Source organism: Dermochelys coriacea, chromosome 3, assembly GCF_009764565.3.
Source record: "Dermochelys coriacea isolate rDerCor1 chromosome 3, rDerCor1.pri.v4, whole genome shotgun sequence".
NCBI lineage: Eukaryota > Metazoa > Chordata > Testudines > Dermochelyidae > Dermochelys > Dermochelys coriacea.
This window is the reverse complement of record NC_050070.1, coordinates 178,746,954-178,762,127: the sequence shown is the minus strand read 5'-3', so window position 1 is coordinate 178,762,127 and position 15,174 is coordinate 178,746,954.

Here is a 15,174-nt window from a genome sequence, read left to right as displayed (position 1 = left end):
TCTTCTGTCAGTTGCCTATGCCAGGTGCTTCAGAGGGAATGAACAGAACAGGGCAATCACTGAGTGATCCATCCTGTCTTCCACTCCCAGTTTCTGGTAGTCAAAGGTTATGGATGCCCAGAGCATGGGGTTGCATCCCTGACCATCTTGGCTAATAGCCATTGATGGACCTATGCCCCATAAACTTATCTAATTCTTTTTGAACCCACTTATATTGGTGGTATTCACATCTCCTGGAAACAAGTTCCACAGGTTGACTATCTGTATGAAGAAATACTTCCTTTAGTTTGTTTTAAATCTACTGCCTATTAACTTCATTGGGTGACCCCTGGTTCTTGTTTTATGTGAAGAAATAATTAACATTTTTCTCCATGCCATTCATGATTTGATAGACCTCTATCATATCCCCCCTTATCTGTTTTCCAAGCTGAAAAGTCCGTCTTTTTAATCTCTCCTTATATGGAAGCTGTTCATACCCTTAATCATTTCTCTTGCCTTTCTCTACCTTTTCCACTTCAAAAATCTTTTTTGAGATGGGGTGACCAAAACTACACACAGTATTCAGGGTGTGAGCGTACCATGGATTTATACAGAGGCACAGGCGCCGACTTCCCCTCTAGACTCATAGATATTAAGGTCAGAAGGGACCATTATGATCATCTAGTCTGACCTCCTGCACAATGCAGGCCACTGAATCTCACCTACCCACTCCTGCAATAAACGTCTCACCTATGTCTGAGCTCAAATGATGGTTGAAAGACTTCAAGGTGCAGAGAATCCTCCAGCAACTGACCCATGCTACAGAGGAAGGCGAAAAACCCCCAGGGCCTCTTCCAATCTGCTCTGGAGGAAAATTTCTTCCCAACCCCAAATATGTCAATCAGCTGAACCCTGAGCATGTGGGCAAGATTCACCAGCCAGATACCCAGGAAAGAATTCTCTGTAGTAACTCAGATCCCACCCCATCTAACATCCCATCACAGGCCATTGGGCCTATTTAGCATGAATAGTTAAAGATCAGTTAATTGCCAAAATCATGTTATCACATCATGCCATCTCCTCCATAAACTTATCGAGTTTAATCTTGAAGCCAGATAGGTCTTTTGCCCCCACTGCTTCCCTGGGAAGGCTGTTCCAGAACTTCACTCCTCTGATGGTTAGAAACCTTCGTCTAATTTCAAGTCTAAACTTCCCGATAGCCAGTTCAGATCCATTTGTTCTTGTGTCCACATTGGTACTGAGCTTAAATAATTCCTCTCCCTCTCTGGTATTTATCTCTCTGATATATTTATAGAGAGCAATCATATCTCCCCTCAGCCTTCTTTTGGTTAGGCTAAACAAGCCAAGCTCCTTGAGTCTCCTTTCATAAGACAGGTTTTCCATTCCCCGGATCATCCTAGTAGCCCTTCTCTAGCCAGGGGGTGCTCAACCCTGCCCTCCAACCCTTCCCCAAAGTCCCTGTCCTGCCTCTTCCCCAACTTCTCCCGAGTGCACCCCATCCCTGCTCCTCCCCCTCTCCCAGAGCTTTCCACACTATGAAACAGCTGTTCGCAGTGCATGGGAAGCGCTGGGACAGAGGGGGAGGAGTTGGTCAGCGAGATTGCTGGCATGTGAGAGAAAGCGATGACAGGCGGTGAGAGCCAGCGGGTGAGAGACACCAGCAGCACCCACTAATTTTTCTCTGTGGGTGCTCCAGTCCTGGAGCACCCACGCAGTTGGCACTTATGAATAGAGGTATTATGATATGTACTGTCTTATTATCTATTCCTCTGGTTCTAACATTGTGTTTAGCTTTTTTGATTGCCACTGTGAATAGAGCAGATGTTTTAAGAAAGCTATCCACAATAACTCCAATTATTATATAATAAATATTCTATAATAAAAATATTAAAAATAATATTCTATAAATTGGCTGAGTGATAACAGCCAATTTATATAACAAAAACATAGAAGATTAGGTTTCGAAGAGACCTCAGGAGGTCATCTAGTCCAACCCCCCACTCACAGCAGGACCAACCCCAACTAAATCATCCAAGCCAGGGCTTTGTCAAGCTGGGCCTTAAAAACCTCTAAGGATGGAGATTCCAAATCCTCCCTAGGTAACCCATTCCAGTACTTCACCACCCTCCTAGTGAAATAGTGTTTCCTAATATCTAACCTAGACCTTCCTGCCACTGTAAATTGAGACATCCCTCTTGTTCTGCTCCATCCCTCTAATAATTTTTGTTCCCCTCCATTGGACTCTCCAATTTGTCCACATCGTTTCTGTAGTAGTGGGGCACAAAACTGTACGCAATACTCCAAATGTGGCCTCCCCAGTACCAAATAGAGGGGAATAATCACTTCCCTCGATCTGCTGGCAATGCTCCTATTAATGCAACCCAATATGCCATTAGCCTTCTTGGCAACAAGGGCACACGGTTGACTCATATCCAGCTTCTTGTCCACTGTAATCCCCAAGTCCTTTTCTGCAGAACTGCTGCTTAGCCAGTCAGGCCCCAGCCTGTAGCAGTGCATGGAATTCTTCCATCCTACGTGCAGGACTCTGCATTTGTCCTTGTTGAACCTCATCAGATTTCTTTTAGACCAATCCTCCAATTTGTCTAGGTCACGCTGGACCCTATCCCTACCCTCCAGTGTATCTACCTCTTCCCCCAAACTTAGACATCTGCAAACTTGCTGAGGATGCAATCCATCCCATCAACCAGACCATTAATAAAGATGTTGAAAAAAACCGGCCCCAGGACAAATCTCTTGGGCACTCCACTTGATACCAGCTGCCAACTAGACATTGAGCCATTGATCACTACCCATTGAGATCAACGATTTAGCCAGCTCTCTATCCACCTATCTCATCCAATCCATACTTTTGTAACTTGCTGGCAAGAATACTGTGGGAGACCACATCAAAAGCTTTGCTAAAGTCAAGGTATATCACACCCACTGCTTTCCCCATATCCACAGAGCCAGTTATCTCATCATAGAAGGCAATCAGGTTGGTTAGGCATGACTTTCCCTTGGTGAATCCATGCTGACCGTTCCTGATCACCTTCCTCTCCTCCAAGTGCTTCAAAATGGATTCCTTGCGGACCTGCTCCATGACTTTTCCAGGGACTGAGGTGAAGCTGAGCAGGATGTTGTTCCCTGGATTCTCCTTTTTCCCTTTTTTAAAGATGGGCACTACATTTGCCTTTTTCCAATCGTCTGGGACCTGCCCCATTCGCCACAAGTTTTCAAAGATAATGGCTGATGTGCTTGGAGAGCTCTTGGCCAATTCCCTCAGCACCCTCGGATGCATTAGATCTGGACCCATGGACTTGTGCATGTCCAGCTTTTCTAAATAGTCCTTAACCTGTTCTTTCACCACTGATGGCTGCTCACTTCCTCCCCATACTGTGCTGCCCAGTACAGCAGTCTAGGAGCTGACATTGTCTGTGAAAACCAAGGCAAAAAAAGCATTGAGTACTTCAGCTTTTTCCACATTTGTCACTAGGTTGCCTCCCCCATTCAGTAAGGGTTCCACACTTTCCCTAATCACGTTCTTGTTGCTAACATACCTGCAGAAACCCTTCTTGTTACCCTTCACATCCCTTACTAACTGCAACACCAATTGTGCTTTGGCCTTCCTGATTACACCCCTGCATGCTCGAGCAATATTTTTATACTCTTCCCTAGTCATCTGTCCAAATTTCCAGTTCTTGTAAGCTTCCTTTTTGTGTTTAAGCTCACCAGAAATTTCACTGTTAACCATGCTGGTCGCCTGCCATATTTACTATTCTTTCTGCACATTGGGATGGTTTGTTCCTGTACCCTCAATAAAGCTTCTTTAAAATACAGGGGGACTCCTTTCCCCTTCATATTAGCCCATCACATGGGATCCTGCCCATCAGTTCCCTGAGGGAGTCAAAGTCTGCTTTTCTGAAGTCCACGGTCTGTATTCCGCTGCTCTCCTTTCTTCCTTTTGTCAGGTATCCTGAACTTGACCATCTCATGGTCACTGCTGCCCAGGTTGCCACCCCCTCTACTTCCCCTACCAATTCTTCCCTGTTTGTGAGCAGCAGGTCAAGAGGAGCATGGCCCCTAGTTGGTTCCTCCAGCACTTGCACCAAGAAGTTGTCCCCAGCACTCTCCAAAAATGTCCTGGATTGTTTTGTGCACTACTGGAGCTGTCAGCTGTCAGGCTGATTTGAAGTCCCCCATGAGAACCAGGGCTTGTGATCTGGAACCTTCTGTTAGTTGTCCGAAGATATCCCATCATTTTGTATGTTTCATTGGGATTATATTTTCTAATGTGCACTACTTTACATTTATCAACATTGAATTTCATCTGTCATTTTGTTTCCCAGTCACTCAGTTTTGTGCCAGCCGGAGTCAAACTCTCAGCCTTGGCCAGCACTACGGCGGAGCTCTGAGCCCAGAGCCCCTCCACTATTCTGACCCTTCCACCCATGGCCCTGTCTGTGGCCCTGTCTATGGACCCACCCCATTCTGCCTCCACTCCACCTCTTTCCCTGAAGCCCCGCCCCTGCTTGCTCCATGACCCCAGGACCATAGTGGGGAACAAGAGCTCCTCCAGCCCCAGGGCCATGGCGGGGGAAAATTTTTCCAGGGGCCCCAAATCCACCACTGCTCCCCCTTCCTGGCAGCAAGAGGTTTGGGGAGACTTAGCCTCCCCCATCCTCCATTACATGCCTCCCAAGATTTCACCGATCTTTTTTTGTGGATTGGTGGGAATTTTGCTTGGTCACACACTACTAGTTTTTAGAGTTAATCAAAAGAAATTAGCTACATTACTCTCTCTTTCATGTAATGATTCAACTACTAAGGTCTTGATCCTACAAACACTTATGAACATGCTTAACTTTAAGTACATGAGTAGTCCAATTGACTTTATTGGAACAGGTCACATGAGTACAGTTAAGCATGTGCTTACAGAATTGGGACCCCCATACAGCCCTTTTCTTAGTTCTGGCTTTCTCAGTTCAGAATGTTCTAGAACAGGACTTTTTCAATACTTTAAATAAAACCCACTTATAGTACATGTCTTTAGAGTATAAGAAAAGATGGGGAGGTTTTAATTTCTCAGTGGAGCAGGCAACAGTTTAGGAGAAAAAAGCACACGGGCTTTTATATATATATAATTTAGTTGGTACAGGTTCTTTCTGTAACTACACTGCACCCCATGTAACCATTAAAAAATTTTAATCTTTTGCACCATCATGCTTAAGTATCAGTGTGTCACATTGCACCAATTTTAATCAAACCTATTTTCCCCCCAGTAAATTGGTCCTGTGCTCCTGTCTGTTATGTGAACTGTACAAAATACTTTGAGATTTTAATCCCTGCAACAGAAGTAAAGAAAAACAATATTACATATATTGTATTTTTATTATTGAGGCATTTGTCACTGTTCAGGTTGCAACAATCATTCTATTCTAAGCCTTATTTTGCCTCAAACTATAACCTTTGGTAGGAATGAACTATTATTCTGATCTATTTTTTTGTTTACACTATTAGGAGAAAAGAAATAGCTACATTTTCCAAATGCTAGAATAAAGAGGTTGCACATACAAAGCAACCAACACCAACCCTCCTCAGAAATTTGAAGAAAAGCTTTTCATTTTTTTTCTTCAGCCCTCTCTCTCTCCCCCAACAAGGAAAATAGTCAAATTCTTCAAGCATTACTTGGCTAGCTCTCCAAACTAGGTAAAAGGTAGTTTTACTGTTAGACACACTGGTGCATTTTTGCTAAGGGTATGTTTACACTGCAAACGTAAATCAACCTATATTAGGTTGACTTACAGCAACTGCAGTGGTGCATGTCCACGCTACCCTGCTTGGTCAGGACACGCAGCACTGACCCAAGAGTGCTTTCACCGACCTAAGAGGGGCACTGTGAAGAGCTGAGAGCCCTGTGTATCAGATCCGCTGGCAGCTCCCTGCCAGGAGCCTGGCTGACCCACAGGCTTCTTCTGCTCCCCGTTCCCCACCAGGAGTGGGGGGAAGCTGCCTGAGGCTTCTCACCTCCCACCCCATTCCTTGCCAGGTGTAGGGGGGAAGCCATCCAGGGCTTCTCATCATGGGGGAGCAGGGTCCAGCTGCCATGGCTTCTCAGCCCCTCCACCTGCTCCCCACAGGGAGCCAGGCAGCTCACCCAGCTGTGAAATTGACAAGGTTGCCTGACTCCCAGCTGGGAGTGGTGTCCGAAGCCTCCCAGGCTTCTCACCCTGGCTCCCAGCCAGGAGCGGGGTCCAGCTCCCTAGGAGAGCAGGGGCTTTCTTGTCAATTTCACAGCAGGAGCTGTGAAATTGACAAGAAAGCCAATGTAAAGGAGATAATAACTACAGATACTGCCTCGCCCCAACTACACCAACATAAGCCTTACACCACTTGTGGAGGTGGAATTAGTATTTCGGTGTAGTAGGGCACCTACATTCGTGGTAGGAAGGCTATAGTATAGACACTGACATAATTAGGTCAACATAAGCCAAGTATCAGAGTAGCAGCCATGTTAGTCTGTATGTATGCTCATCAACCACAGTAGTACCATTATTGTAGGTTGGCTTCAAGCTGTTTAGAGCAGGAGATGCTGAACAAAACCTAAATTAAAAGCAGAATGGGACCATCACTAAGGGCAGGTCTACACTACACAGTTAGGTTGACTGATGCACCCGATTCGGTGGCTAGAACAATGGCGTTGGCCATATCATAATGTGGGCATTGGGGCTGTTGTCCTCTGGCCTGGCCGCAGTGATCCAGCAGTCCATACAGGGCCTCTCCCTCAAAGGCACAGCCCTATTTTCAGATCAAACTGACAGTAGGCTGCATGGACTAAAAGATTCTAGGGCCACTCTGCGCTCTCTGGGCCTTTATATCCCTGCGGCCTCAAGGAAGTGCTTCAGGCCTCAACAGCCTGAATGATTCAGGGGCCAACCCAGGGCCGAGTCCTATAGACCCTGGAGGCACTTCAAGCTCCTGCCCGTCCTTCAATACCCAATCAGGCTCTAGCCATCCCTCCCCAGGAAATAAGCAGGCATTTTTAAGGTGTGCCCGAAGGCAACTTCCCAGTTTCAGCCAGGATCCAACCTCCCTATTATTTTCGGACTGTCCGTTGCCCTACCTCCCTGCCTGGGCCACTATAACATCAGACCAGTGGGTGCTTAGTACTGTAGCAGTGAGATATACCCTCCAATTTATTTCTATCCCTCCTTCCTACCCCCCATCCACATCCCTCTCCAGGGACCCTTCTCGCAAGCAACTGTTCATTCAGGAAGTACAAGACCTCCTACAGGTAGGGGCCATGGAGAAAGTTCCCAAAGAACTGAGGGAGAAAGGTTTTTACTCCTGTTACTTCCTCATGCCAAAGGAGGTCTATGATGCATCCTGGACCTGCAAGGCCTCAACAAATATCTCAAGAAGTTGAAGTTCCACATGGTCTCTCTGGCCTCCATCATCCGCTACCTGCATCCTGGAGACTGGTATGCTGCCCTTAACTTAGAGGACACATATTTCCACATTTCTGTCTTCCGTGGCCCCAGAAGATTCCAAAGGTTTGTGGTCAGAAGGACTCACTACCAGTTTGCAGTGCTTCTGTTTTTGGCCTAACAGCACCAAGAGTGTTTACAAAATGTACGGCCATAGTTGCAGCTTACCTCAGGCAACAGGGTATTCAGATCTACCTCAACAATTGGCTCTTCTGCAGACTAAATAAACCCAGGTCACTCAGCCTCTCCTCATAAGTCATGTGCCCCATTCCTCTAATAATTTTTGTTCCCCTCCATTGGATTCTCCAATTTGTCCTTTCTGTAGTGGGGGGCCCAAAACTGGATGCAATACTCCAGATGTGGCCTCACCAGTGCCAAATAGAGGGGAATAATCACTTCCCTTAATCTGCTGGCAATGCTCCTATTTAATGCAGCCCAATATGCCGTTAGTCTTCTTGGCCACAAGGGCACACTGTTGACTCATATCCAGCTTCTTGTCCACTAATCCCCAGGTCCTTTTCTGCAGAACTGCTGCTTAGCCAGTTGGTTCCCAGCCTGTAGCAGTGCATGGGATTCTTCTGTCCTACGTGCAGGACTCTGCACTTGTCCTTGTTGAAGCTCATCAGATTTCTTTTGGCCCAATCCTCCAATTTGTCTAGGTCGCTCTGGACCCTATCCCTACCCTCCAGCATATCTACCTCTCCCCCCAACTTAGTGCCATCTGCAAACTTGCTGAGGATGCAATCCATCCCATCATCCAGGTCATTAATGAAGATGTTGAACAAAACTGGCCCCAGGACTGACCCCTGGGGCACTCCGCTTGATAGCGGCTGCCAACTAGACATCGAGCTGTTAATCACTACCCATTGAGACCAACTATCTAGCCAGCTTTCTAACCACCTTATAGTCATTCATCCAATCCATACTTTTGTAACTTGCTGGCAAGAATACTGTGGGAGACTGTATCAAAAGCTTTTCTAAAGTCAAGTCTTTAAGGTGCCACCAGACTCCTTGTGGCTAAAGTCAAGGTATATCACATCCACTGCTTTCTCCATATCTACAGAGCCAATTATCTAATCATAGAAGGCTATCAGGTTGGTCAGGCATGACTTCCCCTTGGTGAATCCATGCTGACTGTTCCTGATCACTTTCCTCTCCTCCAAGTGCTTCCAAAATGGATTCCCTGAGGATCTGCTCCATGATTTTTCCAAGGACTGAAGTGAGGGTCTATAGTTCCCCAGATTCTCCTTCTTCCTTTTTTTTTTTTTTTAAAAACATGGGCACTATATTTGCTGTTTTCCAATCATCCACACAGGTCCAAAAGGTTCTCTTGGAAAGTAGAAAACCCTCCACCAGGGCTACTTACCTGGCTAAGTGGAGGTGCTTTACCTGCTGGGCATCCAAATGGAATCTTTCTCCAGTTCAGTCATTTCTACAATCCATCCTGGATTACCCTCTTTACCTAAAGCGCCAATGTCTGGCACACTCCTCGATCAAGGTGCACGTGCTAGCCATATCAGCTTTCCACCCTCACATCCAGGGCAGATCTGTCTTCTCGCATGCAATGGCAATTGGATTCCTTAAGGACCTGGATATAGACTTCCTCCAGATCCATGATCCAGTTCCCCAATGGGACCTCAACCTGCTTCTTTCTAGGCTTTCCCTTCGAGCCCCTGGTGTCCTGCTCTCTCCTGCATCTGTCGTGGAAGGTCGCCTTCCTTGTAGCCCTCACTTTGGCGAGACGGGTCTCTGAGATCAAGGCTCTAACCTGGGGAACCCCCTTATACAGTGTTCTATAAGAACAAGGTCCAGCTGGTGTCCTCACCCAGCCTTCATGCCAAAGGTGGTATCACAGTTCCATGTCAATCAGGATATCTTCCTGCCAGTGTTCCAAAGCCTCACAATTCCAACGAGGAGAGGTGTCTGTATACTCTGGACGTCAGACGTGCCCTAGCTTTCTACCCAGAGTGAACCAAACCCTTCCGTAGGTCGTCTCAACTTTTCATTGCAGTGGCTGAGATGATGAAGGGACTCCCACTGTCATCCCAGAGAATTTTGTCCTGGATCACATACCTGCTATTAGCAGGCAAATGCTACACCTCCGCCAATAGTGACAGTTCATTCAAGAAGAGCACAGGCGTCATCAGCAGCTTTCCTGGCACGTGTCCAGATCCAGGATATCTGCAGAGCAGCAACATGGTCATCCATCCATCCATACTAGGGATGTAAATATCATTTAAAGTTATACTTTTAATTTAAATGGTTATCGTTTAACTGGTTAACCGATTAAGGGAGATGGCCTGGGGCTGCTCTGGCCGACCCGGGGTTAACGGTTAAACGCTAAGACTAATGCTTACCGTTTAAAATTTTACATCCTTAGGCCATACCTTCACAACCCACTATGCCATCACTCAGCAGGCCCGAGATGATGCTGGCTTTGGCAGAGCAGTGTTACAATCCACACATCCGTGAACTCCTGCCCACCTCCAGAGGCACTGCTTGTGAGTCACCTGACATGGCATGGACATGAGCAAGCACTCTCAGAAGAAAAATGGCTCCCTACCTCTTGTAACTGGCTTGTGAGATGTGCTGCTCATGTCCATTCCATGACTCTGTTGGAGTTCTGGCAAGAAGGAACTGAAGGAGGGGAGCAGCAGCACAGGCTTAGCACCCACCGGCAGTCTCCCTATAAACGCCTCTCCCTCCCCCAGTGCCTCCTCCCTGCCTGCCAGCAGGCCCTGCCAATCAGTTCCTCCCAGTGCCTACCACCTGACACAGATCAGCTGTTTTGCGGTGTCTGGAAGCGCTTTGGGAGGTGGTGGCGTGAGGAGCGAGGCAGGAAGAGGCAAGGGCGGGGTGGAGCAGGGGCAAGGTGGGGCATTGGGGGAAGAGGTGTAGTGGGATCAGGGCCTGCGCAGAGCCAAGGGGGAGCACCACCCGGCAGATTAGAAACTCAGTGCCTATGGGCGGTGGCACCCTTTTTACCAGTATGTATGTGTGAGACTCTAGAGGGTGCTCAAGCTGGCCCTACAGATACCACTGGGGGGGAAAACTTCCAGCACCAGTGCATATGGTAAGTATACAGTATACACTTGAGATGGAATGGACATAAGCAACACATCTCAAAGAACAACAGTTATGACAGGTAGGTGACTGTTTTTTTACCATCTAGACAGAACTAAACTGTCCTGTAATATAACCATGTTATTCATACTTCATAGGGATACTACTTAGGGTCATTACTTAGGATAAAAACCCATTGTTTCATGTTCTCTGTGTGTGTATATAAATCTCCCCACTGTATTTTCCACTGAATGCATCCGATGAAGTGAGCTGTAGCTCACAAAAGCTTATGCTCAAATAAATGTGTTAGTCTCTAAGGTACACAAGTACTCCTTTTCTTTTTGCTGGAAATGGCCCACCTTGCTTGTCACCATGAAAGGTTTTCCTCCTCCCCCCCTCCTGCTGGTGATGGCTCATCTTAAGTGATCACTCTCCTTACAGTGTGTATGACAAAACCCATTGTTTCATGTTCTCTGTGTGTGTATATAAATCTCCCTACTTAGGGTCAGTCAGTTTCCAACTGGAAACTGTCAAAGTAGATTAGGCTATGCATACTTTCTTGACAGAAATTCCAGTACCAAGAGGTGTTACAGCACATTCCACTAAGTTTAAGATGGCCTCAAACACATATCTTTACCAGGTTGGAGGCAGACAGGATGTGCACAAGCTACAATCAACACTGCTATCCAGAAAGTTCTATAATGGACATGTTTCCCCTATAGTCTGGGTGGGTGGAGGCAATGATCTCCAAGAACGTGAGTTACTAAAATAAATAAAAATTCTATCCACAAATATTTTAAATTCCTAAATGAGCACTGTGATGTTCTGTAGCTCGGGGGAACACCCAGCACCCCCATGTTCATTCTTATAATATGATTGTGTAGTATCTAATGCAAAGTTTGTCATGTTGTGTGTCTTCAGAAGTCTCATGATGTACTGAGCATTGTTGTTATAGTAATCTTATAGGTTGTAACTTCATGTATATAGATATGAAGCTGAAAATGTGTCCTCATGGCTTAAAGCAAGCCCAGGCAAAATCTCTCCAGAAGCAGTTCACACCTCATCAGGGCATGTATGGGACAAACTCAGCCCAGCCTCATAGGAATAAAGGACACTGGCAACAACAAAGGATCTGTTGGACTCTCGAGTGAGTCACCCCCTTTCCTTTGGTCAGTTCTGGACTGCAATGAGGTAATGGTCACCTGACTCTGAAGCGTGGGGGTAAAGCCAAGAGGGAAGAAAGGACATGATAAAAGGGAGAGATGTTTGCAATGCTCTTCCTCTCCCTTCCACCTCCATCTTCAGCCATCACCACCAAGCAACTGAAGCACTGATCAAAGGGGAGAGCCAGCCTCTGGTGAGAAGCATCTAAGTTTGTAAGGGCACTGAAAGTGTTAAGATCAGCTTAGAATGCGTTTTGGTTTTATTTCATTTGACCAAATGTGACTTGTTATGCCTTGTCTTATAATCACTCAAAATCTATCGTTGCAGTTAATAAATGTATTTGTTTATTCTACCTGAAGCAGTGCATTTGGTTTAAAGTGCGTCAGAGACTCCCCTTGGGATAACAAGCCTGCCTGGTACATATCAATTTCTTTGTTAAACTGATGAAATGATATGTTTGCAGCGTCCAGCGGGCATAACTGAACACTACAAGATGGAAGTTCCCAGGGTTGTGTCTGGGACCGGAGATATTGGCTAGTGTCATTCGGTTGCACAATCCAAGGAGCAGTTTACATGCTAGAGGCTGTGCGGGAACGGCCCAGGATTGGGGGTTCTCACAGCATAGCAGAGTAAGGCTGGCTCCCAGAGTCAAGGATTGGAGGGACCTAGCAGATCACAAGTCCAGATAACAACACTAGAGGGGAACGTCACAAGCCCAAATATAGAAATCTAAACACACTCATACAGTTTATAGAAAAAAATTTACAGATGGATTTATGTACTGAAAACTTAAAGCATTAAAGTACTTAACATTTAAACACAATAAGCTCTTAGCTATGACCCAGAATCCTCCCAAGTTCTTCAAAAATGTAAATAGCTGAATATGCTCACATCTATAGGATCAGTACACTGGATGTAAGAATTTCTCATTCAGTTCCTTACAGTTGAGGGGGAAAAAAAACAAAAAAAGCTTGTTATGCTATCTAAGCCATAATTACTTTGCTTATAAAAAATAATGAGGGTTTAACGAGCTCCCTAGTAGTAGGGACTCCTTTCGTGTATAGTTTTTTCTTAATCTGGCAAATTCCTACTCTAAAAATCTTCATTAAGTTAAGGTTAGTGGACTAGTTAAGGTTGTTAAAGTTATAACTATAACCTGTACACAAACTATATAAACAAGAACATAATTAAATCTTGGGGAGGCATGTATAGCATCCTGCTATATTATGTATCAGCCCTAATCTACACTGCAGGGGGATCAATCTTAGTTAAGGAATTTCGGCTACGTGAATAACGTAGCTGAAGTTGTCGTACTTAGATTGACTTACCATGGTGTCTTCACCGTAGTGAGTCAACTGCTGTCACTCCCCCGTCGACTCTGCCTGTGCCTCTCGTGACGGCGGAGTACAGGAGTTGACGGGAGAATGCTCAGGGATCGATTTATCGTGTCTAGACTAGACACAATAAATCTATCCCCACTGGATCGATCGCTGCCTGCCGATCTGGCGGGTAGTGTAGACATATCCTTAGTTTTGTGTAGTCCCAGACAACAAAATCCATTAAAGGAACTTATATAAAAAGTACACACAAATTCCCCACTTCCAGTTATGCAAAAACCCAGCCTTTTGAAGCTATACCCTGAGGAGTAAGCCTTTGTCTGCTGATCAGCTGTTATATAATGCCAAGATTAAGGGCCCAAACTGTATAAAGGGAAGTGTAAACTATTCATGGTGGATCTAGTTCTGAATCTGAGACAGTTAAGAAATTGTAACCACAGGGAACCTCCTCTTTCCTCTCCCCCCCCACCCCCATTGTGGGATTTGAAGGACTGACACTTACCAGATCCCCATGTTGGCACTGGGGAGATCTTAGTAAGCTTTTAGTGTGTGCGCAGGTTTTTATTGTTTTTAATACATTTTCTCTGTAATGCTTTTACCTTAAGAATAAATGTGCTTGCTTATAAAGAGCTTTTGATAACTTGTATTGCAGCCTATTACAGCTATTCATAGTTTTTGGAGAGAAAGCAAAGTGCAAATGCAGGTCTGTTCAGGTAGTCTGGCTTGCTGGGATTATCACAGTGTAGGCAGTGAACGATGCAGCCTGAAAAAACCCATCAGGAGTGAGAAACATGAGTTTCTACCTAAGAGAGGTGACAGCTGAGGAGCTGGGAGCCAAGAATGAGTGCCCTGGGTGGACCACAGAGGGGAAATGCAGGAGTAGTTGCTTGAACTGTGATATTATCCATGCACATATTTTTTTCTTGAGGGATGCTAAATGTGACAATAAGGTACTGAATATATAATAACTGGGGAAAAGTTCCTATATCCAGAAAGAATAGTCTAGTGGTTAGGGCCCTAGACCTGGATCTAAGTTCCTGCTCCACTACAGACTTCCTGCATAACCTTAGGCAAATTATTTAGTATATTTGTGCCTCAGTTCCTGACCTGTAAAATGGGGATAACATTGCCCTACCTCATGAGGGTCTTGTGAGGATAAATACATTAAAGACTGTGAGAAGTTCAGATACTGTAGTAATGGGGGTCATATAAATACCTTAGACCAGTGGTTCTCAACCAGGGATATGCAGAGGTCTTCCAGGGCGTACATCAACTCATCTAAATATTTGCCTAGTTTTACAACAGGAAACATAACAAGTACTAGCAAAGTCATTACAGACTAAAATTTCATACACACAAGAACTTGTTTATACTGCTCCATATACTATACACTGAAATGTAAGTACAATATTTATATTCCAGTTTATTTATTTTATAATTATATGGTAAAAATGAGAAAGTAAGCAATTTTTCAGTAATAGTGTGCTGTAACATGTTTGTATTTTTATGCCTGATTTTGAAAGCAAGTAGTTTTTAAGTGAGGTGAAAGTTGGCGGGTATGCAAGACAAATCAGACTCCTGAAAGGGGGACAGTAGTCTGTAAAGGTTGAGAGCCATGGCCTTAAACAGATTTTCTACTCTTGATCTTTATGCAGTCTTCCCATTGACATCAGCGCATTATCCAGAGTATTGAGAAAAGTACTAGCTGTAGTCTTAAATATAAACACCAAGTACCATGCTTAAAAATAGAATTGGGCCCCCTCCACAGAATGAGTTTGTCACCACCTTCCTCCCAGCCCTAGAGCAGGAGCTGAGCTATTGGGACAAACCGTGTCAGGAGCGGCGGAAGCTTCCTAATAGCGGGGGAGCCATTGGCACCAGAACCGTGGCCGCCCCACACTGCCCCTTCTCCGAAACCTCTGTCCCCATGCCGCCCCTTCTCCCTGAGGCCCTGCCCCCGTGCTGCCTCTTCCACCCAAGGCCCTGCCCCTGCACCCCCCTTCCCCAGAGGCCCGGCTCCAACATAGCCTCTTCCCCCTAAGACCCTGCCCCCTCCCACCCATCAGGTCAATAAAAAGTGGAAAGGCATAGCCCTCCTCTTCTAAAAGCATTCTGGCACACCTGAG